Source organism: Moschus berezovskii, chromosome 22 (genome assembly GCF_049115385.1).
Source record: "Moschus berezovskii isolate FMDL1 chromosome 22, NW_MosBer_1.0, whole genome shotgun sequence".
Lineage (NCBI taxonomy): Eukaryota > Metazoa > Chordata > Mammalia > Artiodactyla > Moschidae > Moschus > Moschus berezovskii.
The window spans coordinates 41,351,788-41,369,973 of NC_142481.1; the positions used below are offsets into that span (position 1 = coordinate 41,351,788).

The 18,186-nt window shown below is 43.4% G+C and overlaps 1 protein-coding gene and 1 pseudogene across 2 annotated transcripts in view; one reads left to right on the top strand and one right to left on the bottom strand.

The window, feature by feature from the left end:
* Positions 1-18,186, bottom strand: part of FTO (FTO alpha-ketoglutarate dependent dioxygenase) — a 439,075-nt gene that overhangs the window by 124,244 nt on the left and 296,645 nt on the right. The gene's annotated exons all lie outside the window — the stretch shown is intronic.
* LOC148774412 (enoyl-CoA hydratase, mitochondrial pseudogene) lies at positions 10,069-11,413 on the top strand (annotated as a pseudogene).

The window sequence follows — 18,186 nt, forward strand, 5'->3', positions numbered from 1 at the left end:
CCTCCTTTCAATCCCTGGTCTCAGAGACGGCAATGGTTGGGGGTTGGGGGGAGGATGGAGGTGGAGAGAAGGGTGTTTTTCTGTCCGTCCTGCAGTGCATGGCAGCCACTAGCTTGTGTAAACATTCGGTAGCCCATCTGAACCCTATTTGAGAACAAAACCATTTCAGTTTTAAAGTGTTTGAATGACTTTCGCTAAATCTGAGGATTTGCCTATTGAATCTGGTGCTGTTCCCTTTCAACTCTGAATGAAGGAAGAATTATGAGACTGGAGTGATTCAATGAGACTTATCTGTCCTGGCACTCAATCAAAGGGATTAGGATTTGGAAAGAAAAGCCTACAGGTGATTCTCCAGGAAGCATACCAAGCAGTTATCAAAAACATACAAGTTCAAAGCAGCTCAATTTTCATATGTTAAATGTACTTGGATGCAGCCTCAGGCTCCTTTCTAGGTAAAAAAAAAAAAAAAAAAATTGTGTTAAAGCTGTTTGTACTTGCATAGTTAGCAGACAGGGAAATAAAGAAAGCATGTGGTACAGTGGTGCCGGGTCCACCTCACCCTCATGGAACACAATCAGTCAATCTTGCTCTCTCGGGGAAACACGCTCTGACACTGTGTCCGGGGCTCCCAAACTCATCCTTGACTCCTGCCACCACGGCAGATACACATTCGCCTCATCGACGCAAACGAGCTGTCACAACACAGGCGCTACGAGGTCAGCCACCGGCATCAGCAGCTTTTAACAATTAACAGTGAGGACTATTCACAAGGCTTGGGCGTTGTTTTCCCAAGCACCATGATCTGGGTTTAACCGGGTATTACCTACTTAACAGCTTAACTTGGGCACAAAAGGAGAAAAGAGAAAAGGACACACACTGAGATGTAGGTTAGAGAAGCGGGTACGTTCTGGGTGGCCTTCCTGTGCCAGCAAGTCATCAAGAAATACAGTTTACATTGTCACGCACACTCTGCAGGACACACACTGACAGTTACCACTGCCTTGGGTGGACCCGCAAGACTCTGAAAAACTGAACGCCTGAGTTAATCAAAGAAAGCAGAGGGAGAACATTTAAATCTATATTCTGGTCATTAGAAATGTAAGTGGGGATGCCCTGGCGGTCCAGTGGTTAAGACTTCACCTTCCAGTGGAGAGAGTGTGGGTTCGATCCGTGCCAGGAAACCAAAACATAAAACAGAAGCAATACTGTAAGAAATTCAGGAAAAACTTTAAAAATGGTACACATGAAAAAAAAATCTTAAAAAAAAAAAAAAGAAATGCAGGCAAAACATATAGCCGCATACTAGACACATACTCCATGCTCAACAAATGGCCATAAAAGGCATAAGAGTGACAGTACTGGCTTCTGCTAGGTCCATCCTCTATGGAAAAAAGGTCAAAGTCACACCACGACGAGATCTGCCCTGACACTGACGGAGTGTCCAGTACAGGCCCTGTACCAAGAGGCAAGACTACCGGTCTCTACTCACCCCTGAGAGCCCTTGCTGAATGCAGGACTTTGGAAAGTGACTCCACCCACCCACACTTAGGCAGCCTCATCTCTCAAATGGGGATGAAAGCCCACTCACCCAAAGCAAGAGGCTAGTAACTGATATTTATCTACGGTGCCTCTTGCTAAGCATTCTACAGCTATTAGCTTATCCCCAACAATACTACGGGGTAAGTGTGAAGACTGTTTCCATCTGAGAGATGAGGAAACTGGGAGTGAAACAGGTAACTGGCTCAAAGTCACTAGATCAGAAAGTGAGAGAAAACAGATTCAGACACTGGACTCTCTTTCTCTTTTTTTTTCTTTCTTTTTTTTTTTTTGATGTGGACCATTTTAAAAGTCTTTATTGAATTTCTTACAATACTGCTTCTGATCTATATTTTGGTTTTTTGGCCATGAGGCCATGTGGGACCTTAGTTCCCCAATCAGGAGTTGAAACTTCACCACCACCCCCTCCACTGGAAGGCAAAATCTTTAACCACTGGACTGCCAGGGAAGTTCCCCAATCCAGGACTCTCAGAATAAAAGGTCCATGTTCTTACCTGATGGACCAGATTCTGTCCTCCTAATTACATGATGTTTCTTGAATGATGAACGTTACTTATTAGCCTACTGGGTCAGAGACCCCAGTATCCTCCTCAAATTCTCCCTCACCCCGCCTCTTGCTAATTGATTGCCAAATTGCAACCCCCTGCCTTTGCAAGGTCGTTCTATTTCCTGAGTTGTGCTTTTCCTGCCAGTGGCCAATTGAGGCTTTAGCACCTCTCGCTTTAACTGTTTCAATAGGCCAGCTTGCATTTTCTTTTCTCTAAGTCTTTGCTCACTCTATTCTTGAAGCTTGAAATACCACCTGTATTATCACAATCCTATATATTCTTCCAGGCCCAGGTCAAGTGATGTTTCCCATGATCCTGATGACTTTGATCGGGCTCCCAGAACACATCAGCTGAATCTTTATTTAGTATGTATTCCATCCTCCCTGGCGGTCTTTTTCTCCATATCCCTTACCCCAACCCTTCACAAAGTAAACTGTAAGTACAGTGAGCACCATGTCTTATTTATTTTTATTTCTGTGTCACCTAGGTCTTTCAAACACGGTTTTCTGAACAGGGAAAAGGGGGCTATGGGGAGGAAGACTCTTAAGAGTTTTTCTAGTTCACAGATGCTTGATTTGGATGATGGAACCAGTAAAAAACAAAGAGATGAAAGTAACTGCAAAACTCCTGGTATTACATGAGGTATGGAGAAGTATAAAAATCGACATCTTGGTGCTAGATTGCCAAGGTTAAAATCTTAGCTCTGTCACTTAGTAGCTCTACAACCTGGGGAAAATTCTTAATTTTGCTGATCTTCTTCATTTCTCTAGATTTCTTCACTTCCCACAAAATGAGTGGGAGAGGGATAAATTAGGAATTTGGAACTAATATATACATACTGCTATACATAAAACAGCTAAACAACGAAGACCTACTCTATAGCACCAGAAATTATCCTCAATATCTTATAATAATCTAAAAATGAAAAATAATCTGAAGACTATATATATATTTATAAATGTAAAAATATAAAATTTTATAAAAGTATATATTAAAACTATTTGTCCTCTTTCAGATTACTTTGAAAATATTATATATATAAAACTGATTGACTATACACCTGAAACTAACACAACATTGTAAATTAACTATACTTCAATAAAAAATTATCTAAAAAAATGAAGGATAACATGAGTAACTATTCATGAGTTTGCTCTCAAGGATGAAATGATACAGGAAGCATTTAGAATAGCACTTGGCATACAGTAAGTTTCAATAAGTGCTACACAGATCGTTACATGAAGGTCAGATTTCCTTTCCCTGCCATCTAAAATACGAACTTCTTAAAACAGGAATGAGAAAGATGTTAGCAATGAAACCCATGCTCCCTCTTTCAGAATCAGGGATGGAAAAGCTCTAACAAGTTGGATATGGCAAACCCTGCTGGAATTTTTTTTCTTCTTAGCTCAACCTAGGGCCCCAATGTAACAGAGCAACGCCATAAAGCTGGCTCCTCCTGGCTTCTTATTGTCTTGGCACTGAACAATCAATTTGAAAGTACATTAAGTTATTTAACAGGTCACCAAGTAGCAGAAAGCTAAAAGTTTAACCATATTTACAAGGAAGAATTATATGAAAATATTTTTATGGATGCTATAAAAACCACCATTAAAAATGACTGCATTGAAAAGCTGAACATGTATGGAACAAATGGGCAACTCTTAAAATATTACCTGGTTCCAGACAGTCCAAATTTTGTGTCTCGTTAGCAAGTAAGATAGATGACTTTGTCTGAAATGATGTTTTATAAATCCTATTAAGAGGCTATAAGGGATGCAATGGCTCCCAAAACAGGAGAATTAATTTCTGAGTTCAGTCCCCATTGTACACACAAAAATGTGGGAGGGGGATGGGAGGGGGCTTATTGTTGATGCTGGTTTTGGATTAATATAATAATAATGCTCTCTAACAGTTACGTTCTGTACTTTTCAAAATACACGTACACTTATTATCTCACTTTGATCGTCACAAAAAGCCTATGAGGCAGTTTAAGTAAATATTGTTACTCGTGGATTTTTTTTTTTAAAATAATTGTTGTTGTTGTTTTTTAGTTGTGTTGTTGTTTACACAAGCCAGGGGTGGTGGTTGTTGTTTAGTTACTAAGTTGTGTCCGACTCGTTTGCGACTCAATTGACTGTAGCCTGCCAGGCTCCTCCATCCATGGGATGTCCCAGGTAAGAATATTGGAGTGGGTTGCCATTTCCTCCTCCAGGAGATCGAACCTGGGTCTCCTGCCCTGTAGGCGGATTCTCTATCACTAAGCCACCTGAACCTAAGGCTTCATCAAAGTCAGTGAAAGCCAAGCTGAGTTAGAACCTTGCAGCTCCCTGAGTCCACAGGATGTGGAGTTGTAAGAGCTTGTGTTTATGATGTGGAGATGGTGCAACTCTGTCTGCACAAACCCACAGAATGGAGGAAGTTACACTGTCATTTTAAACTCTGTATCCAGATAAATTAAAGGCATTTGTTTGTTCTTTTACTTAAAAAAAAAAAACCTGAAGTGATGTACTCTTACCATCACATAAATAATAGCATAGTGCTTTGTATATACTATTTTTTTTTAAGAGCAAGACTCACTCCAATGATTGGTGCAATTTTGTTTTTTGCCTTGCCTTGCCAAAAAGAAAATATGGCTTTAATAGAAGTTTACATCTGCGTGGTATTACATGCATGTAAAACAGATGTAACCTAATTACATTTTCATTTAAATTGCTAAATAGCTACTTAAGTAAAAAGCTAAAATAACATACAAACAACAGTTACTATAATAACAAGTGTACTTAGAATTAAATGAAAAGGATCAAAGCTACGGCATATAGAATTTGAGTTGGTCTTTCAAAAAGACAGTGACATAACAACGCTGCCTTCAATTACTCAGTAATCTAATGTCTCTAGAGCTCAGCCTAGACCCGTGGAAGAAAATCCATCGAGTTTTTATAAAGACTCTGGGTTTCATGAAGATTAGACACACTCTACTAGAGATTATATAGCAAAACCCTAAATTGGAAATTAGAATTCCAGGGCAATACAATCAGCTTGATTATAGTTTTAAGCAGACCTGTCTAGGCTGAAATCAGAAGTCGGCTCCCAACTTGGAGATCAGGACGCCCTTTTCGTATTTTTAAAAGAAGACAACATGACACATCAGGCATTGCATATTCATGTCCCAGCCCTTCCGGGGAGCCGCACAAAGGCTCCACAGAAGGCTCCAGAGCCTTTGGGATGATGTTCAGCTTTGGAGCATGGCAAAAGAACACGTGGTCAGTCTTCACAAAGGAGCAGAGGAAAACACCACGTGCCGGGCTGGGGTGGCTGAAACCGTAAACGGTGGACTCTGGCAAAACTCAACCCGGTTTAACCTAGATTTGTGGGGGTAATGGCCTGTCCTAGCTTTCCCTTTTCGATTTCAGTTTAACCAAAGTGAATTTCAGGCATTTGGAGATGGTGGTTGTAATTTTAAGCAGTTGGAGAGGAAAACTGAACTTTTATTAGAGTGTGTGAGCGGTATGAATTCATTTCAAAATTAGAACAGCCTATTACTAAAAGCAGACCATTTAGAGTAGGAGTGCATTTTGAAAATAACCCCCCATTAACTTTCTTCTCTTGGAGAAGGAAATGGCAACCCACTCCAGTGTTCTTGCCTGGAGAATCCCAGGGATGGCGCAGCCTGGTGGGCTGCCATCTATGGGGTCACACAGAGTCGGACACGACTGAAGTGACTTAGCAGCAGCAGCTTTCTTCTCTAAACTAGTCCAGCCAGTTTTTCTAAATTTTGCTCAGGAGTGTACAAAATAAAGGGCTTCCCAGGTGACACAGTGGTAAAGAATCCAACGGCCAATGCAGGAGATGCTGGTTCTATCCCTGGTCTGGGAAGATCCCCTGGAGGAGGAAATGGCAACCCACTGCAGTATTCTTGCCTGGAAAATTCCATGGACAGAGGATTCTGGCAGGCTACAGTCCTTGTCTTTGTTTGTATTAATCACTCAATCATCTCCAACTTTTTGCAACCCCATGGACGATAGCATGGCAGGCTCCTCTGTCCATGGGATTCTCCAGGCAAGAAAACTGGAGTGAGTTGCCATTTCCTCCTCCAGGGGATCTTCCCGACCCAGGGATCAAACCCAGTTCTCCTGAATTGCAGGCAGGTTCTTTACCATCTGAGCCACCAGTGAAGTTGGGCTACAGTCCATGGGGTCAGAAATGACTCAGCATGCATGCACATACGCACACATGTAGAAAACAAAAGATTTAGATCCAGTCAGCCCTTTTGATCATGGGGCTAAAATGTTGAAGAACTGAAAAAAAAAAGAAGTTTCTGCTAAAATTGAGGATTATGCTCTTCAAACTGAGAACTTCCTTATCAAAGACATGGACAAATTCTTTTTGAAATGAGCTTCAAATTATACCCCAATACACCTGACTGTAAACACTTATTTATCTTCTGACTCCCCTTTTCATTTTATTCAGCAAATGTCCTCTCTCTAGAGGTGGGACAGTATGAAGAGACTAAGGGTTAGGGGTGAGGCTATGAAAGGAGGTTTGAAAAACAGGGCCAATATTTGGTGTCAACTTTGGCATTTACTCCCTCAACTCCACCTCACATGTTTTATTTTTTTTTTTAAAGCTTTTAATTTTATATTGGAGTATAGTCGATTAACAATGTTGTATAAACTACCGCACAATTGCACTCATCTCACACGCTAGCAAAGTCATGCTCAAAATTCTCCAAGCCAGGCTTCAGCAGTATGTAAACCGTGAACTCCCAGATGTTCAAGCAGGTTTTAGAAAAGGCAGAGGCACCAGAGATCAAATTGCCAACATCCGCTGGATCATGGAGAAAGCAAGAGAGTTCCAGAAAAACATCTATTTCTGCTTCATTGACTATGCCAAAGCCTTTGACTGTGTGGATCACAATAAACTGTGGAACATTCTGAAAGAGATGGGAATCCCAGACCACCTGACCTGCCTCTTGAGAAACCTGTATGCAGGTCAGGAAGCAACAGTTAGAACTGGACATGGAACAACAGACTGGTTCCAAATAGGAAAAGGTGTACGTCAAGGTTGTATATTGTCACCTTGCTTATTTAACTTATATGCAGAGTACATCATGAGGAACACTGGGCTGGAAGAAGCACAAGCTGGAATCAAGATTGCTGGGAGAAATATCAATAACCTCAGATATGCAGATGACACTACCCTTATGGCAGAAAGTGAAGAGGAACTCAAAAGCCTCTTGATGAAAGTGAAACAGGAGAGTGAAAAGGTTGGCTTGAAGCTCAACATTCAGAAAACAAAGATCATGGCATCTGGTCCCATCACTTCATGGGAAATAGATGGAAAAACAGTGGAAACAGTGTCAGACTTTATTTTTTTGGGCTCCAAAATCACTGCAGATGCTGATTGCAGCCATAAAATTAAAAGACGCTTGCTCCTTGGAAGGAAAGTTATGACCAACCTTGATAGTATATTAAAAAGCAGAGACATTACTTTGCCAACCAAGGTCCGTCTAGTCAAGGCTATGGTTTTTCCCATGGTCATGTATGGATGTGAGAGTTGGACTGTGAAGAAAGCTGATCGCCGAAGAATCGATGCTTTTGAACTGTGGTGTTGGAGAAGACTCTTGAGAGTCCCTTATACTGCAAGGAGATCCAACCAGTCCATTCTAAAGGAGATCAATCCTGGGTGTTCATTGGAGGGACTGATGCTAAAGCTGAAACTGCAATACTTTGGCCACCTCATGAGACGAGTTGACTCACTGGAAAAGACTCTGATGCTGGGAAAGGTTGGGGGTGGGAGGAGAAGGGGACGACGGAGAATGAGATGGCTGGATGCCATCACCGACTCTGTGGACATGAGTTTGAGTGAACTCCGGGAGTTGGTGATGGACAGGGAGGCCTGGCGTGCTGTGATTCATGGGGTCGCGGAGAGTCGGACATGACTGAGCGACTGAACTGAACTGAACTGTACAGTTTCAGGTGGACAGCAAAGGGACTCAGCCATACATATACATGTATCCAATCTCTCCCAAACTCATCTCCCATGCATGCTGTGCTAAGTTGCTTCAGTCGTGTCCGACTCTTATGACTTCGTGGACTGGAGCCTGCCAGGCTCCTCTGTCCATGGGATTTCTCAGGCAGTCATACTGGACTGGGTTCCTATTTCCTGCTCCAGGGAATTTTCTTGACCCAGGGATCAAACCTAGGTCTCCTGCGTTGCAGGTATATTCTTTACCAACTGAGCCACCAGGGAAGCCCCCTGCCATGTAACACTGAGCAGAGTTCCAATATACAGTAGGACCTTGTTGGCTATCTATGTAAAAAACAACAGTGTGCACATGTTGACCCCAAACTCCCTAACTAGCATGTCCTCCCATCCTACCCACCCCCGGTAACCATAAGTTTGTTCTCTAAGTCTAAACACCACCTCACGCATTTTAACGGGTGAAGAAAGGGCTGCAAAGACGCATGCTGTCTCTCACTCACTTTCTTTTGCCAATGCCCTGTACTTGAATCATGAGCAATGACTTAAAAGGGCTCCTATACATTTAACATTGAGTGGGAAACATTTTCTTTTTCTTTTCCCTAACTAGGCCTGCTACACCAAAAATGTGGTGAGTCCCTGTCTGAGACTGTCTCTGGATTTGAAATAACAGTGAGGTGTGTATTCGTGAAGATGAGGGCAAATGTTCTTTGAGAATCTTCTTGTCCCATCACTTCCCTGGGTCGAGCGCCCTGGATTTATCTCCTCAGGTTGGCTGCTGTTTGCTTTCTGCAAAGACTGTTCATAAAATTTCACAATGTGTTGAGAACAAGTTTGCAAAAGGCAAGCAAAGGCTTGCCTTGATTTTGTAACCAATTATTTCATTTGTATTTTATAAATCGGTCATAAATGTCATGGACTAATTGCTGCCCTGTCCCCCTTCCCCACCCCCAAACTCCCACTGGAACAAACAGGCAACCTTGTATCACTCTTGCCAGAGGCCAAGAATTAATGGTGGCTATTTGGAAGGACATCAATGGTAGCTGAGGACACACTGTAATTTCCCTGCTCACCACCACTCCCCTCTGCCCTGGAAAACAAACATATTTCTATCACAGCACTCTTTGCCCAAGAAACTCAGATGCCAGTTAGACATCCTGAAAGAAACCAAAAGAAACAATATTAAAATAATCATGTCATAACATCACTGACTTAACCAAGGTCTTTTCTTGTCTATCTGATCATTGCTAAACCAGTCATTACTCAAAAGCACACATTAAGTGATGATTAATCTGTTTGACTGTGGTACAAACACTATCTTCTGTTGATGCTTAGTGGCTCTGGGAAAGGAAACATGAATAATGTCCTGCCTCAGAATGAACTTTGAAGAATAACCACATTCCAAAAGTTGATGGGCGGGAGGAGGAGAGAAAGTAATTACTCTGTGATGGGTTAAAAGTCAGTAAGAAAAGAAAGCTGAGGGTGGCTCTGCCCTACAAACATTTTGGGAACAACTCCCTTAAGTCGGCCTTGACAAAGGATCTATGTCATTAAAAGGAAATGAAATAAATGTGACAAGCTGCTCTCAATCTCAGAGTAACTCTGCACTCTTTGCAGGAAGGTTTAAAACCACAGAACAGTCATCATCCCAAATAAGTCTGTGTCATTGTTTTTAGTCGGTAAGTTGTATCTGACTCTTTGCGACGCCACGGACTGTAGCCCGCCAGGCTCCTCTATCCTTGGAATTTCCCAGGCAAGAATACTGGATTGGGTTGTCATTTCCATCTCCAGGGAGTCTTCCGGACTCAGGGATTGAACCCACGTCTCCTGCATTGGCAGGAAGATTCTTTACTGCTGAGCCACCAGGGAAGCCCCCATCCTGAATATAGCAGCCTATGGGCCCCGCCCACTGCCTCCGCCGGGCGCGGTCTCGCGATACCTGCGTGGCCTCGCGGCCCGGGCCGGTGGGCGGGGCGGGCCCTGACTGGCGCTGCCGCGGGGCGGCTCCGCGGGCGGGCCCTCCGCGCGGGCGGGCGGAGCGCGCAGTCGTCCGCGCGAGCGCCATGTCCGCCCTTCATGTGCCCTCTTGCCCCGCGTCCGCGGCCCGCTGCGGCCCTGGCTCTTCTGCCCGGCGCAGCGCTCCTTCGCCTCGAGTGCAGCCTTTGAGTACATCATCACAGCAAAGAAGGGAAAGAACAGCAACGTGGGGTTGATCCAGCTGAACCGCCCCAAGGTCCTCAATGCGCTCTGCAATGGCCTGATCATGGAGCTCAACCAGGCACTGGAGGCCTTCGAGGAAGACCCAGCTGTGGGGGCCATTGTCCTCACAGGCGGGGAGAAGGCATTTGCAGCTGGAGCCGACATCAAGGAAATGCAGAGTCACACGTTCCAGGACTGTTACTCTGGCAGGTTTTTGAGCCACTGGGACCGACTCACGCGTGTCAAGAAGCCGATCATAGCTGCTGTCAATGGTTATGCCCTTGGTGGTGGCTGTGAACTTGCTATGATGTGTGACATCATTTATGCTGGAGAGAAGGCCCAGTTTGGGCAGCCGGAGATTCTAATAGGAACCATCCCAGGTGCAGGGGGCACCCAGAGACTGACCCGTGCTGTTGGAAAGTCACTGGCCATGGAGATGGTCCTCACTGGTGACCGGATCTCAGCCCAGGATGCCAAGCAAGCAGGTCTTGTAAGCAAAATTTTTCCTGTTGAGACAGTGGTCGAAGAAGCCATCCAATGTGCAGAAAAAATTGCCAGCAGCTCTAAAATTATAACAGCAATGGCCAAAGAATCAGTGAACGCAGCTTTTGAAATGACATTAGCAGAGGGAGTTAAATTGGAGAAGAAGCTCTTCTACTCCACTTTTGCCACCGACGACCAGAAGGAAGGGATGGCCGCGTTTGTGGAGAAGAGAAAGGCCAACTTCAAAGACCAGTGACAGCGGCTGCCTCCGCCTCTGCCTCGGTGCCCCTTCCACGAGGACGAGCAGCTTCGGAAGCTGATCAGTGCTTCTCCCTCCTGCGCAGTGTCGGTGCCACGTGGCTTCTCTCCAGCTCTGCGGGGTCTGCAGTGTGGTGTGGGCTCACAGCCTGCTGGGGGCAGGTGGCCTTCACCCAGTGGTCACAGACCCGGCTTGGTCCCTGTACCTTTTGCATCCAGTGGGCGTGGCCTCTCAGAGCGAAGGCCTGGCTGCTGGGTCTCTAGAGACTTGCTCTTACTGACAGACTTCAGGTCACATCAGGCTTTCCTGTAGCTATTTCTATGGGTGGTTCTATCACTTTTTAAACACTTCTCTGAGCAGCAACATTCAAATAAAACAAGGTCTGCGACGTGCTCGCAAAAAAAAAAAAAAAAAGCAGCCTATGAACACTTTCCCTGGGGGACAAGTAAGTATTGCCAGTAAGCTGCCAGCTGCACCTTCTGTGGTGTTTGAGAGCTGAAGTCACAAACATGTGGCTTGCAGGTAAATTCCAGCCTTCAACAGGTTTAAAAACACTTTAAAACGTTAGTTGCCAAAATGTTTATACAAGTACACTTCATATAAAAGTCAGGATTTCCGGCTTCCATCAGGAAAAAAGAAATCTGACAAGTCCATGACAGCGGGTCCGTTCCCTCAGGGCAGCTAGCTGTCCTCCTTTAAACTCAAGGTGGGCTTCCTGGCTCTTCCTGGTCCCCATGTCTCCCTGTCACATGGCACCTGGCTCCTGTATGAATCTGATCCTTTGTGTAACTACTAATGAACTGCCCACCGATACTACTTTTCCCTACTTGAAGGCAGAGAAGAAATGGATTTCAGAAGCACCAAGGCCTCTCTAGCAATTCCAGCTGTGATGAAAATTCCACTCCAGTAAGTCAGTGTTTGAGTTTCGGAAAAAGGTACCACAGAAGCTTACATTTGCCTGAAGACGTGCTGGGACCTGATCCACTCAGACCAGTCAGCAGCTCCTCTAAATAGCATCTGGTTTTCTAGGGTCCTGGGCTTCCCTGGTAGCTCAGCAGTAAAGAAGTCGCCTGCCATGCAGGAGTCACAGGAGATGTGGGTTTGATTCCTTGGTTGGGAAGATCCCCTGGAGGAGGACAAGGCAACCCACTCCGGTATTCTTGCCTGGAGAATCCCATGGACCGAGGAGCCTGGCAGGCTACCGTCCACAGGGTCAGAAAGAGTTGGACACGACCAAGAAAACTTAGAATGCATACAACCCTAGGGCTCTGGTGCATGTTTTAAAGGCAAACTATGAAAATGAATCTTACTATCCTCTAAAGGAAAAATCCATCATATTCTTACTTATTTCTGCAAAATTAAGTGTGTTAAAAGTTGAACTATCCAACATGCATTTTCAGCCTAACTCTTACAGTTGCAAGGGAAAAAAATCCTCTCCTTCCTCATGATATATTTTTTATAATGAGGGCCACAAAAAAAAAAAAATGCAGAAAGAAATCTCAGAATCCTTGACGATAGAAATGCATGTACATATTTTGCACCAGCCAGCAGTAATTATTTTACTACGTGAGGCCCAGGGTAGGCAGTAATATGCAATACCTTTCAACTTGGCACCATCCCCCAAAAAGACAGAAAAAAAAAACCACCTGACCTCTGACCCTGTTTTGAAGCATCACTACCCGCTTGGGTAGTGTTTGCATGTTAAAATATTTATTTGCTTCATAAAAAAATCTATCTGAATATCCAGTCTCTCAGCAGTAAAGATTCTGATTTCCATCTTAGCAGAAGCCTTAAGTAATTTGGGGCTATGATCTAAACGCTACAAGCTTTACCCACTTAAAACCTTGCCAGCTTCGAGCTGCATATTTTTCTCACTTGCTCCTCATTTGCAAATCATAGTAGAGATTCAGGTGGAAAGGTGATGAAGTTTCAACAGCTGCAAAAGCCCAGTTAGAAAACTTGTTTCCTGGACAGAGCTTCCAAGAGAGTAATATTTCTGAGCCTTCTGTCACTTGAAGATGTGAATTTGTACCAGTGAGGCTGAACAAATTCTCGTGAGCAGGTATTATAATGGTAACTGCTGCATGTGGTGCAGGAGAGAATCAAGCCTCTTGACCTCTGTGTTGTTGTTATTCAGTTGCTAAGTCATATCTGACTCTTTGTGACCCCATGGACTGCAGCACGCCAGGCTTCCGTGTCCTTCACTATCTCCTGGAGTTTGCTCAAACTCCTGTCCATTGAGTCGGTGATGCCATCCAACCATCTCATCCTCTGTCACCCTCTTCTCTTGCCTTCAATCTTTCCCAGCACCAGGGTGTTTTACAATGAGTCAGCTCTTCACAACAGGTGGCCACAGTATTGGAGCTTCAGTTTCAGCATCAGTCCTTCCAATGAATATTCAGGGCTGATTTCCTTTAGGATTGATTGGTTTGATCTCCTTGCTCTCCAAGGGACTCTCAAGAGTGTTCTCCAGCACCACCTCTAGGCAAGCTGACCCCTACAGGCAGGCTTCTTCACTAAAATCCCTCTGGTTATAACATGAGGGCACATGAACTACCATCAGGTTAAGTTCTTCTTCATCTATCTATTGTTATGGTATTTGAACAACATGTCTAATAAAAAGATTTAAAATTTAATTTCCACCATGAGAAAGGAAAATGTAAATCTCACATAAAGCACACTACTCTAGCATATTCACCAGCTGAGGCAGGCAAAATGTGCTTGAGGTATGCCATGGCCTTCCATAACAGTGTAACTCTCAACCTACTTCAACGATGAGCTTGAGGCTTACCCCAACGCCTCCTTTCTAATGGCTTCTAATCACAGAGGGTGGTGGGGTGAGCCTTTGCTTAATTTCTCAGTGAGGTTCAGGACTGTGATACTGAAATTAGGCTCAGAATCGCTCTTAAGAGCAGAAAAGCCTTCAGATTTTCCTTCGTGTATACTGGGGCTTCTCTAGTGGCTCAGACAGTAAAGAATCTGCCTGCAATGCAGGAGACCCAGGGTTCAGTCCCTGGGTGGGGAAGATCCCAGGAGATGGGAATGGCTAACCTACTCTAGTGTTCTTGCCGAAGAGAATCCCATGGACAGGGGAGTCTGGCGGGCTACAGTACATGGGGTCGCAAAGAGTCAGACATGACTGAGCGACTAACACTTTCACTTTCTACTGATACTACTCAGAGAAAAGTGACTTCATTTTCTTTTGCGTGTGTTTGTTTGTTTTTGGTATGAGATCTGGGGAACACAAAGGAATATGGTCCCTCACATGTGGACGCCATTAGAACTTTCAGTTCAGTTCACAGCACGCAGGCCTCCCTGTCCATCACCAACTCCCGGAGTTCACTCAAACCCACCTCCATTGAGTCGGTGATGCCATCCAGCCATCTCATTCTCGGTCGTCCCCGTCTCCTCCAGCCCCCAATCCCTCCCAGCATCTTTTCCAGTGAATCAACTCGTCGCATGAGGTGGCCAAAGTATTGCAGTTCCAGCTTCAGCATCAGTCCTTCCAATGAACACCCAGGACTGACCTCCTTTAGGATGGACTGGTTGGATCTCCTTGCAGTCCAAGGGACTCTCAAGAGTCTTCTCCAGCACCACAGTTCAAAAGCATCAATTCTTCGGTGATCAGCTTTCTTTATGGTCCAACTCCCACATCCATACATGACCACTGGAAAAACCACAGCCTTGACTAGACGGACCTTGGTTGGCAAAGCAATATCTCTGCTTTTTAATATGCTATCTAGGTTGGTCATAACTTTCCTTCCAAGGAGTAAGCATCTTTTAATTTCATGGCTGCAATCAGCATCCGCAGTGATTCTGGAGCCCAAAAAAATAAAGTCTGACACTGTTTCCACTGTTTCCCCTTCTATTTCCCATGAAGTGATGGGACCAGATGCCATGATCTTCATTTTCTGAATGCTGAGCTTCAAGCCAACCTTTTCACTCTCCTCTTTCACTTTCCTCAAGAGGCTTCTTAGTTCCTCTTCACTTTCTGCCATAAGGGTGGTGTCATCTGCATATCTGAGGTTATTGATATTTCTCCCAGCAATCTTGATTCCAGCTTGTGCTTCTTCCAGCCCAGGGTTCCTCATGATATACTCTGCACAGAAATTAAACAAGCAGGGTGACAATATACAACCTTGACGTACTCCTTTTCCTATTTGGAACCAGTCCATTGTTCCATGTCCAGTTCTAACTGTTGCTTCCTGACCTGCATACAGGTTTCTCAAGAGGCAGGTCAGGTGGTCTGGTATTCCCATCTCTTTCGGAATTTTCCACAGTTTGTTGTGATCCACACAGTCAAAGGCTTTGGCACAGTTAAAAAAGCAGAAATAGATGTTTTTCTGGAACTCTCTTGCTTTTTCCATGATCCAGCGGATGTTGGCAATTTGATCTCTGGTTCCTCTGCCTTTTCTAAAACCAGCTTGAACATCTGGAATTTCACGGTTCACGTATTGCTGAAGCCTGGCTTGGAGAATTTTGAGCATGACTTTACTAGCGTGTGAGATGAGTGCAATTGTGCGGTAGTTTGAGCATTCTTTGGCATTGCCTTTCTTTGGGATAGGAATGAAAACTGACCTTTTCCAGTCCTGTGGCCACTGCTGAGTTTTCCAAATTTGCAGGCCTATTGAGTGCAACACTTTCACAGCATCATCTTTCAGGATTTGAAATAGCTCAACTGGAATTCCATCACCTCCACTAGCTTTGTTCATAGTGATGCTTCCTTCCTAAGGCCCACTTGACTTCACATTCCAAGATGTCTGGCTCTAGATGAATGATCACACCATTGTGATTATCTTGGTCATGAAGATCTTTTAGATCATGAACTCCTTATTGCCAAATTCAGACTTAAATTGAAGAAAGTAGGGAAAACCACTAGACCATTCAGATATGACCTAAATCAAATCCCTTATGATTATACAGTGGAAGTGAGAAATAGATTTAAGGGACCAGATCTGATAGACAGAGTGCTGAACTCTGAGTGATGAACTATGGACAGATTTTCGTGACACTGTACAGGAGACAGGGACCAAGACCATGCCCATGGAAAAGAAATGCAAAAAAGCAAAATGGCTATCTGAGGAGGCCTTACAAATAGCTGTGAAAAGAAGAGAAGCGAAAAGCAAAGGAGAAAAGGAAAGATATACGCATCTGAATGCAGAGTTCCAAAGAATAGCAAGGAGAGATAAGAAAGCCTTCCTCAGCGATCAATGCAAAGAAATAGAGGAAAACAACAGAACAGGAAAGACAAGAGATCTCTTCAAGAAAATTAGAACTTTACCTCCAAATTTAATAGTAACTTGTCAGGCCTAAAACACTGTGGAAAACCCTGCTATCTCACTGAGAGGAAAACTGGCAACATTCTGTTTACAATTGTGGATAACATGACTCTATGGGAACTGAGAATTTTGTAAGGACAAGCTGTATCAGAAAACAATTTTTGCGTCTAATCCTGTGTTAGTTACGGTCACTTCAGGAAAAACAAAAAAATAAACAAAGCCCTAGTGTTGCAATAAAAAATATAATAGTTGTATACTGAGTTATTTAAACAGTTTCTTAAGAAACTATCTATCTAGAACTTAATTATTTTCTGTTTGGACTTACTCATAGGGACAAACCTAAATACTAGAGCAAAATTATGTCCTCAACAGGCTAATGCCATTCTTGATTTACACACTAAAGGCTTATGGACAGTTTTTGGGATCCAGATCTACTTGCAAGGAGAGGCTCTTTCTTAAATTGTAGAAACTGTTGATTAGGGTTTTGGCGGCCTTTTTGGCACCTTTAGGCAAATTAGTAGAAGGTGACCCAATGGGCAAACAGAGTCCCAGTTTGAAGAGGGGAGAGTGCCTTGGATTTCAGCTCCTCCCCGCCTCATGCCAGCCCCTCCCTCTGCTGGGAGCCTGAATGAAAAGAGTCTAACTTGTTTACTTAGAACTGAACCTGAAAAATGCATTAAGAGGTCTGTTTTCAGCCACTCTGATGGTTTCTGGGTAGCAAAAATCTTGTCAAATAATCTCACCAGAGAGCAGAGATCAGTGACCATTTCACAACTCTTTAGTAAAATGACTCCTACAGTACCAAGTTAGAAGAATTAGGAATAAATCAAGAGATTCTATAGACAGACAAAATAGAAAAGAGCAAAGTCATGTGGTTTCATTTCATGACTAACCAGTTCTTCTTGACTTTAGAGTTGGACTGGTTCTATCTTCATATTTTTGATTCATAAAGGGCACACACATAGCTGAGATCAGTGGGTCTGGTTTTTTCAGTGGCATGAAGAGCCACGAGTGGAGTTCTACTGGTGAGCATCATAAACATGGAAGCCAGGTTTCAAGGTCCTGAGATCTGACTTAATGAGGCAACATGCTTTGGCTTAACGCTTCCTATAACCCAAATAAGTTTCCAAGAAGAGAGCAAGCTGAAGCTCTCCTATAAGGATGCATGCATGGAAGGAGCTTCCAGATTTACCAAGATTTTACCAAAATATTATTATTTTACCAAAATGTTACTCATTTTTAAATTATTTTTAGCCTTCAAAAAATTTTTATTGGGATATAATTGATTTACAATGTTGTGTTAGTTTCCGCGAATCTGACATATGTATATAGCCAGTCTTTTTTTAGATTCTTATCCCATATAGGTCATTACAGAGTATTGAGAATTCCTTATGCTATACAGTAGTTCCTTATCAGTTATTTGTTTTATATTTAGTAGTACTTATATGTCAATCCCAATCTTATAACTCCTTAATTATATAATTATTGTTTAGCAACAATAAAGTCTTACCAGATGTATAGAGACTTTTGAAATTCTCTCTATTACCTCCTTATTGGGATTTCCATCCTGCTAAGGTTAGCTCCAAATGTAAATTATGTAGCTGCTGCTGCTGCTGCTGCTAAGTCGCTTCAGTCGTGTCCGATTCTGTGCAACCCCATAGACAGCAGCCCACCAGGCTCCCCCGTCCCTGGGATTCTCCAGGCAAGAACAGCATCTTGTTAATGAGTTCAGAGCCATTGTAGCTATTAACCATTAACATGTATGTCTCCAAAGGAAGGAGAAAATAAACTGAAGACATAAGAAGTTCAAACACACACACACGTGTACATGGCCAATAAGCATGAAAAAAAATTCAACCACAGTAGCAATAAAGAAATATTT